The following is a 14,039-nucleotide window of genomic DNA, read 5'->3' as shown; positions in this document are numbered from 1 at the left end:
TGCCATTCCTAGCATGCAAACATTTGAGGTTACATTTGTTTCAGCTGTTCAATTATTAGAAATTAAAACAAATTAATTCAGCCATACAATTATTAAAAAAATGTTAAAAAGTCAAAATAGTAATATACATAGACTTTAATGAATGAAAAGTGCTAGCAAAAAAAGTACAAATTTTTTGTCATGAACAATTCAGTAAACAGTCGTCTGCTCGTGCATTCTGGCTGCCAGATGTACAACAAGGTTGAACAGTTATTCTCGCCATGGCTTTGGTGTAAAAACTCTTACGTATTTAAAGTGGAATGTAGGGTGAATTAAGAACGAAATGTGTATAATTACAAGGTAAAAATGCATTTCAGTTCAAAACATAACCCCGGGAATAAGATGTCTCATACTTTCATTGGTATTGTCAACAAAATGTTTTATTGTGCTGATTCCAACTACAATCTTGAGTAATATGAATAAATGTTACATATATACATAAATATTGATCAAATGAGCACTGGGAAGGATGTGGTCCCGATTATAGAACTGAGTTGCACATACAGCCATCACGTGCCATATTGGATTGAAAAACTGTCTTGAACACACATGTGACATAGACTTCACATGCTTATTTTACTTTGTATGGCGGTTTCATACATCTCATATTGTTGATGAAACTTCAGTCTTTCGAATGGTATGCTTTATATTAAATTGTATTGTTCCTCCACCAATTAAATATACGTAGAGTGAAAAAGTGGTCTTTCTTTGGATCAGTGGTTGCACAATGGTGTTTTACCCCCCAAAGAAAAATTTTTTTTTTGCTGTTAACCGTATCTTTGGAAGGATTATCCACCAGCAATTCGATATCCTGAGCCCAACCTCATAGAAAGGCTCAAATGTTTACCATTTAAGAGAGCCAGTGTAGCTGTTCAGGTTGTGTGGTCTATCCTAGACTACCCCTTAACTGTTGTATTGATTTTAGAGGGTACAAGTATCATAAACCAAATATACCTTGCCTGGGAACCATAGGGTAAATGATCAAGCTGCAAGAAAGCGACCACCTTCCCGAAAAAGTACTACTTGAATTCATTGCCATGAGCAGCAGTCAAGAGTTGTGGCCCATCCAGGCAGCACACTCAGACCTCTACGCTTCACGCAAAGTACGTTTTCTCCTAAATTACTAAATAATGGCGTAATTCAAGAGCTTTTTCAGGAAGTGGTTGCCTTCCAAGAGTGGTGGCCGCTATATTGCCGCTCGGTCATTTACCCTAGATGGCCTAGGCCATGACCTTTCCATCTGTATAGCATATATTACAGTACCCCTATTTCAGTCTGTGTAATATATACTGTACATGTTGGCTCACAGAAAAACCACCTTTTCACTCTATAGTTCATTGGTGAAACAACAATACATTTATATCGTTTTAAGCATACTGTTCAAAAGGTCAAAGTTTAATCGACAAAATGGAGACACATGAAACCACCATATGAACTAAAATAAACGTGAAGACTTCATAAAATGTGTTCAAGGCAGTTTTGAATCCAATATGGCCACATCTTGAACAGCATCATAGTTTACTATTGTTGTAAGGAATCTGTACCAACATCTATCCGTAGTACAAATGTTTTCCGGATATAGCAGAGGAAATGGGCAGTTTGTTTACTTATGTGACTAGGCAGACATGGAGATGGCATCAGTTGTCTACACTTTAGGTGTTTTAAGTATAAATTTCGAGAGCATCATGGCAGTAAGTTTGCACTGTGCATGGGTAGATCTTCATTAACCTCTGTTTAATTGGAAGTTATGCCATCATTTCGTAATTTAGGAGAAAATGCTTGCTTCATGAAGAGTGTGGAGGTGTCTGTGTGCTGCCTGGATGGGCTCCAGCCAACTCTTGACCGATGCTCATGGGAGGTCATGGTAGCGGATTCAAGTAGTTTTTTGGGTGGCCATTTTCCAGGAGAGGTGGCTGCTATGTCGCCATTTGGTCGTTTACCCTATTGTACTTTATTGGCACATCTGTATTGTAGTAAGTTTTGCTATTACCCAAGTCTCCGTAATCTGCTTAATACAAAAATCATACTAATCAAACTGAAATTTACTGTTATCAAGATATATACTACCTTGATTTAGCAGTCATTCCCAGTGCCAGTTACTAGCCTATACTGCACATCACTCAAGGGAGTAGTTGTGGTACTATTCAAGTTAAAATTTTACTATCATCCAAATCCTGCAAATTGTAATTGTGTTAAATACTACCAGGAGCACCACAAAGCAGTCTTACGCTCAGTGGGTAGGACATTATCATAGTACAGTTTATGAAAAATCGTGAATTAAAGAGCAACTTTTTCTTGGGACATACGTTGGTTGAACAAAAAAGGATTGCAATTAAGTGTACAATTAACCATACATTTAGTAATAGGGTTTGAACGAAACCTTTTTTACAATAAGAAAATCATGCTGTGAAGCCTGTAATACAGAATGGTAAATAAATAGTTTGAGACAGTGAGGAATGTCTACTACGTAATTGTTAAACAATGAAAATAAGTAAAAAACCTGAGTTAAATATAATTAAAAGAAGGATTTATTCCCAAAGGAATTAACCATACAGAAATTTAGTATTGAATATGGGTACAATAAGAATCCATGGACTTAACTTTGTAATCACAAGCGTAGACCACTTTATCGTTCATAATTGTTCAAGTTTTCACTATTTTCAGAGCTTAATTAACAAGACGACATTATTATTAGTAAGTCACTACTGGATAGGGTCACACATCATGATGACCATTTGTTACCCAAGAAATTGATTGAGATCGGTAACCCTGGGTGAAGAGGAAAATTTATATCGACTACTGTGTTGGTAATTAAAATTTTGAGAGCAAACACTGTATTTAGTGGAAACATCAGCAAGGACAGAAAAGGGGGTAGATTATGAAAATTTGTGATTACAGAATGTCAAGAATCAAGGCTGTGGTTGTAAAATGGATATCCTGGAAAAGATTATGGGCACATGATGAGAAGCAATAAGGCACTTTTAGTCAGAACAATAATATATAATGAAGTAGTAAAACATTGACCAGTAGGCAAGGTGACAGGGAAAACATGAGGAAGAGGTAGACTTCAACTGGATGGGAGATGTGGCAGAAAGTGCAAAGGACAGGGAAGAGTTACTGTTGGCATTACTTTTGGTTCTTTGCAGCTCCGTCATTCATTCCTATTATTGCTATAACCCAGTTCATATTTTCTTTTCTGATTTTACTTTCCGCCTTCTAACAATTGTTTCAATATTATTTTCAGAACTGAATGAGTTCAAATGTCCCAGCACTTGATCTTTGGCTTCAATTAATATATTCCAATCCAATAAAGTTAAAGTTTGTGTAAAAAATTGATTGTTTTAGCATCCAGAGCATTAAAGGTGTAAAGACCACCTACATTAATATACTGTGGAAAGCACATGCACATGGAAGCTTGGAGGGTTACAGATTAATGGAGCTAAGTTTAATGAAGAATTTGGAAAAATAGAGCCTTTAATTTAATGGCATCAGGACAGTTAGCTGCCAAAGGAAAAAAAAATAAACAAACAAACAAATGTATTAAAGAAAGATAGGAGGCATAGGGAACACAAAGTGCTGTATTGTCTGATACGTACTTGTAATCATCAAGTATGGTACTATTTAGTTAATTGTACAGTGAGAATCAGGGAGCAGTTGTTGGTATGAAAATTGTAATGTTATAGTTATGCTGGTCAATAAGATACACCATTCTCTGATTCCCTTTAGGTTATTCATGGTTAGCAACAGCTTCCTTTAGTGTCTTGGAAAAGTTAGCAGCATGAACCAGAGTAGTTTCATCTGCATTCTAACAGTCATGTAACTAATACGCTAAAAAATATATATAATTTAAGGTCCACCCTTGTGGACTGCTTTGCAAGGTACACCTAGGCTGCTTACAGAATTGCCACCAAGCAACCACACAGCCCTTGTGTTGCTTGAGAAAAACTGATTCATTTCAGATCTCTGGTTTCTGACTCCAAAGTTAAAAGTTAAGAACAGCTTTATGGTTGCAAAAGTTGGGTGTCTATTCTTTGTCAGGATTGTCTGAAACATAACTACAGGCTTTAGATATAAATGATGATCACAATTGCCAGCACAAGTTCTTTCCTGCATACATATTGGTTATCTGTAAGCAATTGGTCAAGTTCAAAATGCTGGATAGAAGAAAAAAAAATAGTGTAAGTGAAAGCTTTTTAAGGGACACTAATAGCAACAGCCAACTTGGGATCTTGGTTTCTTGAGCAAAAAGATTAGGGAATAGAATGCCAAACCACAATTACCAGGAAGAATGATGTCCACTCAAGACTGTTAGCCTCAGTTGTCCAGTGAATTAACTCAACCTTACCCTTAGAGGTGGTCAAGGTCCTGTTAACCCAAATGAAAGTGCTCTTCATTTAGTTCGCCAATTATTTTTAAGTACTAATATAATTTCTCAAATCTGTAAGCAACACTTGCCAAATTTTGGCTTTAATATTCTGTAAATTAAGTTTTCAACTTAGTTCATGTCGAAAGTGAATTATAAATAAATGAGTGGCCTAAAATTGAATACTGTATGTATATGCATATTAGCAAATAAAATTACACTAATAAAACTGCTGTGGATTGAAAACATTCCTAAATTTCAGATTTAAAGTTTCATGATTTTAGTTACATTTTGGCTCTACATGAATAGCTAATGAATTGTAAACATCAAGCAATTATCATGGGAAGGAAGTGAAAGTAGTACAAATTTGGTGGGCTTGTGCATATAGAGGGTAAAATCTAAAGAATACTCTGAAAAAAATTTATTTGTATTTTGTTACAGTATCAAATTTGTCTTGTAGTTGTAAAGTCTTTCCTTTTAAAAACTTCTTTGTGTGATCTATCAAAAGGTTAATGGTTTTTGTATTGCCATCTTCTTGGTAAACTAAAATGACGTCCAGTTCTATTGTACTGTATTGTGAATGAATGAAAGAGATTTTTTTTTTTTTAGTGTTTAATGGCATAAAGTATGTTTTATGAAATAACCACTATCTACAATCATCAATTAATGTTCCATATTTTTTCCCCAAGGAATAAAGAGTAATGGAGTGTGTGCGTCCATCCAGCAAGCCTCCTTAGGGTGATATTCCATCCTGAAGTCTGATGGCTAACTGCCGTAAGGTTACTTCCATATTGGGGACAGGAAGCTACCATAGAATGTATTTTGGTCCCTGTCAAATACGTATAGTTGCTGCCATGTGCTCTGTTATTTGGTAAGTACATTTCTCTCTCTCTCTCTCTCTCTCTCTCTCTCTCTCTCTCTCTCTCTCTCTCTCTCTCTCTCTCTCTCTCTCTCTCTCTCTCATGGAAAATACAAGGAAAAGGAGTTGACTGGAGAATGTTTCTAGTCTCTAGTCAGTGTCTTTGGAGCGCACAGCTTTCCATTACCCCAGCATCTTTTTCTTGCCAGACTTTATAAAAAAAGAATAAATAAATAAATAAAAATAATCATTGTAGTCTGGATCTAGGTTGATATTTATGTAACCAGGTTTTGACTTTTGTGTATCAGTCACAGGCTAAAGCTGGTGTGACTAATCTTAAAATTGTTTTTAATGTATGACACTTACCTGGCAGGTATATATATAGCTATATTCTCTGTTCCACCTGGCAGAAATTTTCAAAACTCGCGGCAATCGCTAGTAACCTATTAGTAGTTCAGGCAACCACCACCCCGTTACCGTGGCGCTAGCACTAGGAACCGTTCCCAATTGGGCCAGATTTTCTCTGCCAGCCGAACCGGCAACATTGTTGGTGGTTCCCTGCTAGAATTTTCATTCTCGTTGCTGACTGATCTTGGATTTTGGTATTGTACTTGGAAACGTTAGCTTGGCATTCGCTTTGGATTGTTCTTTAAGATGTCTGACTCTGGAAGTATGTTTAGAGTGTGTGTAAAAGAGGGGTGTGTAAAAGAGGGGGTAAGGGTTAAAGACCTAAAGCTGCCGAAAGCTTCTTCGGTCGACCCTCATACCGTTTGTAAGAAATGTAGGGAGACGTGTGTACTTGGGAGAATATAGATGCATTGAATGTGAGAATTTATCAGAGAAGGAATGGAAGGTCTTTATGAAATACGTTGAGAGACTGGAGAAAGATCGTGTAAGGAGATCTGTTTCTCGTAGTGGAGAAGTCAAATTCTTCGAGTAAAAGGAGTGATTGTATTTCCTCTCCAGCTCCTTCTAATGTAGAATGGTAGTTCCTTCTCCCCAGGTATATCCTGCGCCCGCTGCTGTATCGGAGGAGACGAACGATACAAATATTGTGAAAGTGTTCGCTGCCCTTGCGTCCATGGGCGACCAGATACAGCGACTTACAGACAAAGTTAGTGCTTTCGATGTCAGTGAAAGTGTAGTGGAGGGGGCGTCTGATCGTCTCTCTCGTGCTCCTAGACCTAGACCTCTGTCAAGCTCCCAGACCCAAGGGAGAAGGCATGTCGACAGTCGAAGGGAGGCGAGAGAGGTTTTGACACGGTCAGGCGTCCCTTCGAACAGTCCTGTTGCAAGTTCCCAGGCTGTTGCAGTTCGCCGCAGAAAAGGCGTAACTGGGAAGTGTGCGTCCTCGGAAGGTTCGACTTCCGAGCGAGAACGTCGGTATGCAGTGGTGTCTCGCCCACTCAAGAGGACGTTCAGGGACATCAACTGCTCTCGAGAGACAGGTGCAAGATAGTGAGGCTTGGAGTAGTCCTGAGGTGTTGTCATCCTCGGAACACGGGGGAGCAGTACCGATCAAGAGGAAAAGGATTTTTCGTACTAGAGAGGACGCAAATCGCACTGGCGATATACGTCCGTCTCGGCATGGTATTGCCATGGGAGAATCGCCTCCATCTTCTTATGGATCCTCCCTCGTATTTCTCCGTCGGGGTAGAGTACAAGATCGCTCTCCTTTAGGTCGCAGTCCAGCTCGTATTCCTCATCCTTCGTCGTCTACCATTCAGGAGGATGGTACGAAGCATTTCTTACGGGAAATGCAGTCCAAGTTGGCAGTGTTGGTGAAGTCTTGGGATGCTCCTGAACAAGCATCTTCGAGGCGTAAGGACGATTTCCTTCCCATTAAAGTCTTCGAAAAGGGAAGACAAGGACGCGTTCGCCGAGGACGCAGGGCGCACTGGCGTAGGAGGAAAATATGTCGGAAGAAGCAGGACGCAAACGTCAGGACGCGGAACCAATGGTGGACGCAGGGACGCAGGCGGCAGGAAGCAGGCGTGTCTACGATGGACGCAGGCGGCAGGACGCAGGCGGCAGGACGCAGACGCATCGGTAGCCGCAGGACGCAGGCGGCAAGACATCGAGAGGCGGCAGGACGCCGATGCCTCGCTAGCCGCAGGACGCAGGCGGCAAGACATCGAGAGGCGGCAGGACGCCGATGCCTCGCTAGCCGCAGGACGCAGGCGGCAGGACGACTAGTACGTCAACGAAGCGTCAATACGACGACGACTTGCAAGATATTTCTTCAGCAGAAGAAGAGTTGGAAGTAATTGCAAGAAAAGAATACAGAACCAACTTCAGATTATAAGGTTCTGACTTCACGTCTTATTGCTGTTTTTGAGGGGGAATTTAAACCGACAGCTCCGTTATCCCCTTATCACAGTTTTCCAAGACTAGGACTCCAAAGAAGTCCTCCTTCCTGAAAATGACGATGTCAATTTCGGCAAAGAAGGCCCTTCAACGGGTGAATGACTGGATGAAGGACAAGAAAGAAGCGGGAAAATACTCTTTTGTTTTTCCTCCAGCTAAGTTAGCTTCTAAATCGGGAGAGTATGGTACGCTACTGGAGAAAGTCTAGGCCTGGGAGTACCTGCCTCCTCCTCCCAGGGGGACTTCTCCAGTATAGTGGACAGCTCACGCAGACAGGCTTTACAGTCGGCCAAGGTCTGGTGGACGTCCTCGGAATTTGACCATCTATTTTAAAGGGATTTTAGGACTTTCGAAGTCTTTAATTTCTTGGATTGGTCTTTGGGAGCGCTAGCGAATTCCATAGGAGAAGAGGATTCGCAGGACTTAGAAACAGCTAAGAGCATTATGTCCTGCATGGATAAGGCTCTTAGAGACGGAACGAATGAGCTGGCTTCGTTATTCACGGCAGGAGTGCTTAAGAAGAGATCGCTCTTGTGTTCGTTCACCTCAAAAGGAGTTTCTAAACTCTCAGAAATCGGAGTTAACTTCTTCTCCCCTTTCGAAAAAACAGGCTGTTTCCTTCAGAGGTGATTAGGGATATAGCTCTATCCCTTTCGCAGAAAGCTACTCAAGATCTTCTTTCTTCTTCGGTTAAGAAGTTCTTACCAACCAAGTTGGTGAAGAAGACGCCAAAGGAGACATAGACCGTCGCAACAGCCCTTTCGAGGAAGAACATTCGCTCGACCCGCCTTTAGGGGTAAGAGAGTACCAGCGAAAAGAGGAGCCAAGAACCCCTCTAAAGAATGAGAATTCGGTCCTCCAGACGACAGTGGGAGCCAGACTTCAAGGTTTTTGGGAAGTCTGGCAACAAATGAAGGCAGATCCCTGGGCTGTCAACGTAGCTCGGGAAGGATACAAGATTCCTTTCGTGAAAAGACCCCCTCTCGCAACATCTCCGAGAGCCCTCGGGGCAAATTACAACGATTTAGAGAAGAAAGCGGCTCTGTGGGAGCAAGTAGCTTCCATGCTAGAGAAAGGAGCAATAGAAACCTGTTCTGGATCACGAATCTCCGGGATTTACAACGTCTGTTCCTGGTTGCAAAGTCCTCGGGAGGTTGGAGGCCAGTGCTGGACGTAAGTCAACTGAATCTTTTCGTAGAAAAGACCAAGTTCACTATGGAGACGAACGATTCAGTACTGGGCAGCGGTACGTCCAGGGGACTGGATGGCGACTCTGGACTTACAAGACGCATACTTTCATATTCCGATTCATCCAGGAAGCAGGAAGTATCTAAGGTTTGTGATTCAGGACAGGGTCTTTCAGTTCAAGGCCCTATGCTTCGGCCTTTGCACAGCCCCTCAAGTATTCACGAGGATGATGTCCAATGTGGCGAGATGGCATACATTTAAGAGGGATCAGAGTATCTTGTTATCTGGACGACTGGTTGATAAGATCCCAGTCGAGAATTCAATGTCTGGAGGACGTAAGTCAAACATTGGACTTAGCAAAAGACCTAGGTCTGGTAGTGAATATGGGAAAAGTCCCATTTGGAGCCCCAACAACAGATAGTTTATTTGGGGATTCAGATATCGGCAGTGACTTTTCGGGCTTTTCCGTCCCCCGAAAGGCAAGCCCAATGCAGTCAGAAGGTGCAGGATTTTCTAAAGAAAGACCGAGTCTGCAAGAGAGTGGATGAGTCTACTGGGCACACTCTCTTCACTAGAGAGGTTCATTTCTTTAGGAAGACTGCACATGAGACCGCTTCAGTTTTTCCTGAAGGATTCATGGCCAAGAAAATCGCAACCGGATTCCTTCCAGTTTCTAATTCCGACCGAAGTAAAGGAGGATTAAAGTGGTGGCTAACTCCAGGCAGGTTAGCAAGAGGGATGTCGCTTCAGCAGAAGAACCCAGACCTCGTCTTGTTTTCCGACGCGTCGGGACGCGGGTTGGGGAGAGACATTTAGGCCCTCAAGAGGTGTCGGGGATTTGGAACAAGGACGAAACAAAGTGGCACATAAACAGGAAGGAAAACTGTTGGCAATTTTCTTGGCTTTGAAGCACTTCAGAGAGTTGATTCGAAACAAGACAGTGCAGGTCAACTCGGACAACACCACGGCTCTGGCATATATTCGGAAGCAAGGGGGAACTCATTCTTTTCCCCTTTACAATCTGGCAAAAGAAATTCTGCTTTGGGCAGAAGAGGAAAAGGTCGTGATACTCACCAGGTTTTATACAAGGAGAAAAGAACGTGGGTGCGGACCTGTGAGCAGGAGAGAGCAACTTCTCTCGACGGAGTGGACGTTGCACATGGAGGTTTGCCAGAGCCTGTGGAAGTTGTGGGGCCGTCCGGTAGTGGATCTGTTTGCGACAGCCAGAACAAAGAGATTACCAACATATTGCTCTCCGATTCCAGACCAGGAAGCAGTGGCGGTAGATGCATTCCTGATGGATTGGTCAAACTTAGATCTGTACGCATTTCCTCCGTTCAAGGTGCTGGGGAAAGTGATGAAGAAGTTCAGGGAGAGCAAAGGAACGAGGATGACCTTAATAGCCCCGTTTTGGCCGGCCCAAAGTTGGTTCACAGAGGTACTGGAATGGACGGTAGATACGCCAAGGACGCTTCCTCTAAGAGTAGATTTACTCAAACAACCCCACTTCGACAGGTGTCACAAGAATACCCTCGCTCTGGGTCTGACTGCGTTCAGACTATCGAACGTCTTGGTCAGAGCGAGGGGGATTCTAGAGAGGTGGCCAGGGCAGTGGCTAGAGCCAGAAGAACCTCCACATCACGGTGTATCAGTCGAAGTGGGACAATTTCCGGAAGTGGTGTAAAAACAGGAAAGTGTCTTCTCCAGTACCTCTGGAGGAAGGATTTACACTTGTCAGTTTCGACAATTAAAGGTTATAAGAGAATGCTAACCTCAGTGTTTAGACACAGGGATCTAGACATCTCGAATAACTTAGATCTGAGAGATCTGATTAGGTCGTTTGGGACGAAGAAACAATCAGAAGGCAGGCCACCTGCGTGGAACCTGGATGTGGTCTTGAAGTATTTAACTTCTAGCAAATTCGAACCGTTAGAGGAATCCTCTCTGAGAGATCTTGCTAAGAAGACTATATTTTAGTAGCATTAGCAACTGCTAAAAGAGTTAGTGAGCTTCAGGCCATATCGAAGAAGGTGGGATGGAGACACGGCAATGCAGTGTGTGCATTCCAAGAAGGTTTCTTGCCAAGAATGAGGATCCAGCTAATCCTTGGCCAAGATCCTTTGAAGTTTGGGTCTAGCTGAATTGGTCGGTACGAGCAAGAAAGAGTTCTCTGCCCAGTGAGAGCGTTGAGATGTTATATACAAAGAACAAGAGTTATCAGAGGGAGGTCTGATGCTCTGTGGTGTTCAGTTAAAGACCCCACTAGACCCATGACGAAGAACGCTCTAGCCTTCTTCATGAGAGAGTTAATTAAAGAGGCTCATATGTTGTGTGAAGAGCAGAGCTTTGGTATTTTAAAGGTGAAGGCTCATGAAGTCAGGGCAGTGGCGACTTCATTAGCGTTTAAAAAGAATTTAGCCCTCAAGGAAAATTATTGAATCAACATATTGGAGAACTAATTCAATATTTGCGTCTCATTATCTTAGGGACGTTTCAGACCAACCTTCGATAATTGTCAGACGCTAGGTCCATACGTGTCCTCGGGTACAGTATTGGGCAAAGGAGTTACTACCCCATAACCTTCTTGTAAGCTAGTTGTTTTTATTAGGTGATGGTGTTTGTGTTTTTTTTTTGGTCGTCTGAGAAAAGGGTGCGGTACTTTTCTCAGTCGTGTTAGTATTATCTGGTGATGGTGTGTGTGTAGTTCAGGTAAATGATTTGTTACTAGCTTGAATGCCGTGGCATAAGAGGCTGTAAGGATCTGTCAACACATTGGTCACGTCCAGTTGTCAGTTTCCAGTCTTAGCTTCTTCAACACAGGACACTTCCTTGTTGAGAGCTACTAAGGTTTAAGCAGGCTTAGAGGCAGGACCTATGAAGTCAGCTACCTTAGCAGGTAAGGAACCTGGAGTTTTAATAATATTTTAATAATATTTTTATACTCTAAGAATGTTGCTGTCCTTGACCTACCTCCAAATGTGTCAATCAGCTATATATATACCTGCCAGGTAAGTGTCATACATTAAATGAAGTTTTTATGATAAAACAAAGTTTAATGTATACTACTGGCAGGTATATATAATTTAATTCCACCCGCCTCCCCTCATGGGACAGGGTTCAGAGAAAATCTGGCCCAATTGGAACGGTTCCTAGTGCTAGCGCCACGGTAACGGGGTGGTGGTTGCCTGAACTACTAATAGGTTACTAGCGATTGCCGCGAGTTTTGAAAATTTCTGCCAGGTGGAACAGAGAATATAGCTATATATATACCTGCCAGGTAAGTATACATTAAACTTTGTTTTATCATAAAAACTTCATTTCTGATTTGCACATAATTTGTGAGTACTTACCCCCTCCCCACCCCCCACTCTCCTCCCTCCCCCCCTCCCCTTTCATCCTTGCTTTGTTAAGGAGAAATTTAACTTCCATATACGTATTGTTATTATTATTATTATTATTTATTTATTTATTTTTTTTTTTTTTTACTATGTATAATAGAGAGGTAAGGTTCATTTAAAAAGTGTACTTGATTTAGGATTTATTTTTCAATTACCTCCCCGTATTCAAAGTGGTCAGAAGTAGACTGACCGGCTATTGATGTTTGTGCCTGTCTTTCTCCTGATAGGGGTAAGGTAAGTAAATGTATAGAAACATACCATAGAAAACAAGAATGTTCTAATTTTTTGTTTCAATCTATCGAACAACTGCTGACCCAGAAGTAAAAGCTATATGTATAATGGAGAGCTAAATATGAAATAGATAAATTTCAAATTAAATTTCTATATATTATGAGGATTTGGAATTTATCTGTTCAGTATTTATGGTCTCTCAAAATGTGTACAAATCATTTGCCAGTAAGTAGTTACATGGGACAAGAGTATTTTATTATTGAATCATTTTCTTCTTTCCTTAGGATGGTGGCAAAGACCATGCACATGAAAATAACAAGGTTATGTGAAGAAGAACCCCTGACTTGTAAAATTTAATCAACATCATTCTGGCTGAATAGGAGCTGCATTCCTGATGGTGCATCTGCCAAGAAGACTGAAACTCCCTTGCTGAATTTTGATTTTTATCTAACAATAATTTCAACTTTTTTGCAGGAATGTAGAACCAATGTTTTCAATGTGGCAAAGATATTAGGCATATTGGAACTTAGAAAATTTGCACAGTGTATTGAGCCATTGATGCATCGGTGAAAAAAATTATTTCACAGTAGTACATTCCAGACAAAAGTAGCACTAGAATATCAAAAATGAGTAAGTGTTATAATTTTATGAAATGAGGATTTGGTTCACATTAGTTTACTGATTGTTAGTCTAATCTTTGCCACATAGTGGAATTTGTGCTTACATAAAATTTAATTTCAACATCGTATTTAAAATGGCTTTTGAAATCTTGATTAAGTGGTATATATCTGTGGTGAATTGGGGTGTGTTTTGGCCATAAATTCCCATGTAATTAAGTGATGTAAAGTGCTTGAAAGTTGAATGCTCTAATGTGAACTGTAGAGAATTTGTAATGCCATGCTTTGTACGTAATCCATTTATTTTGTATGTACACTAGTTGCATTTGAGTGGTACATGATATACAGTTCTTGATAAATTGTTTGAATATGGTTTTGGTCAAGAATTTTAATCATAACTAGATCTGCATTGTTAAAAATTGGGGTAAATATACTTAAAATGGGGTGATTCTTAATAGGTTTGTGTGGTTGCAACATAATGTTTTAATTTTTGTGGAAACAAATAAATAGGTTTAACAATCATATTCCATTACCATTGCCATACTGTCATGGAGGACAAGAGGAATTCAGCCCCAACCAAGTGATCAAACCCTCTTGCATAGTAGGGGAAAGTTATAGTCAGTGAAAGGATGATATACATATAAAACTTCAAGATTGAATTGATGTTGATTCATTATTGTACGTATATGATGGATCCAAGGTCATATCTAGAGCTCTTTGATAGAAATGTAACCTCAACTTTTGAACTGTTTGAGGCAGTATTATATATTGGAATTTGTCTTCCTCTAAGCTGCCACTGTGCAGTGAAGTACATGGAGGGCAAGTAGAAATTTAATCATGGCCCTAACTCTAGTATTATACTTCATTGTGTGCTTGGCATCGGCATCATTGATGGGTTCTCAAGCTGCTCTTTAGGCAGTATGTTGAGCTTGTTGACTTCAGAGCTTTTTCAAGTTTCATCTCAAGGCCCTTAACAT

The 14,039-nt window shown here is 40.9% G+C and overlaps 1 long non-coding RNA gene across 1 annotated transcript; it reads left to right on the top strand.

Moving 5' to 3' along the window:
* The first annotated feature begins 5,090 nt into the window (after nt 1-5,090).
* LOC135197096 (uncharacterized) lies at nt 5,091-13,582 on the top strand. The gene is made up of 2 exons (XR_010310554.1): nt 5,091-5,273; nt 12,730-13,582. It is a non-coding gene; the product is annotated as an uncharacterized LOC135197096 (long non-coding RNA).
* The last annotated feature ends 457 nt before the right edge of the window (nt 13,583-14,039 follow it).

The sequence above is a fragment of the Macrobrachium nipponense genome, chromosome 18, assembly GCF_015104395.2.
Source record: "Macrobrachium nipponense isolate FS-2020 chromosome 18, ASM1510439v2, whole genome shotgun sequence".
In the NCBI taxonomy this organism is placed as follows: Eukaryota; Metazoa; Arthropoda; class Malacostraca; order Decapoda; family Palaemonidae; genus Macrobrachium; species Macrobrachium nipponense.
The sequence above is the reverse complement of the archived record's forward strand: the minus strand, read 5'-3'. Positions and strand labels throughout refer to the sequence as shown.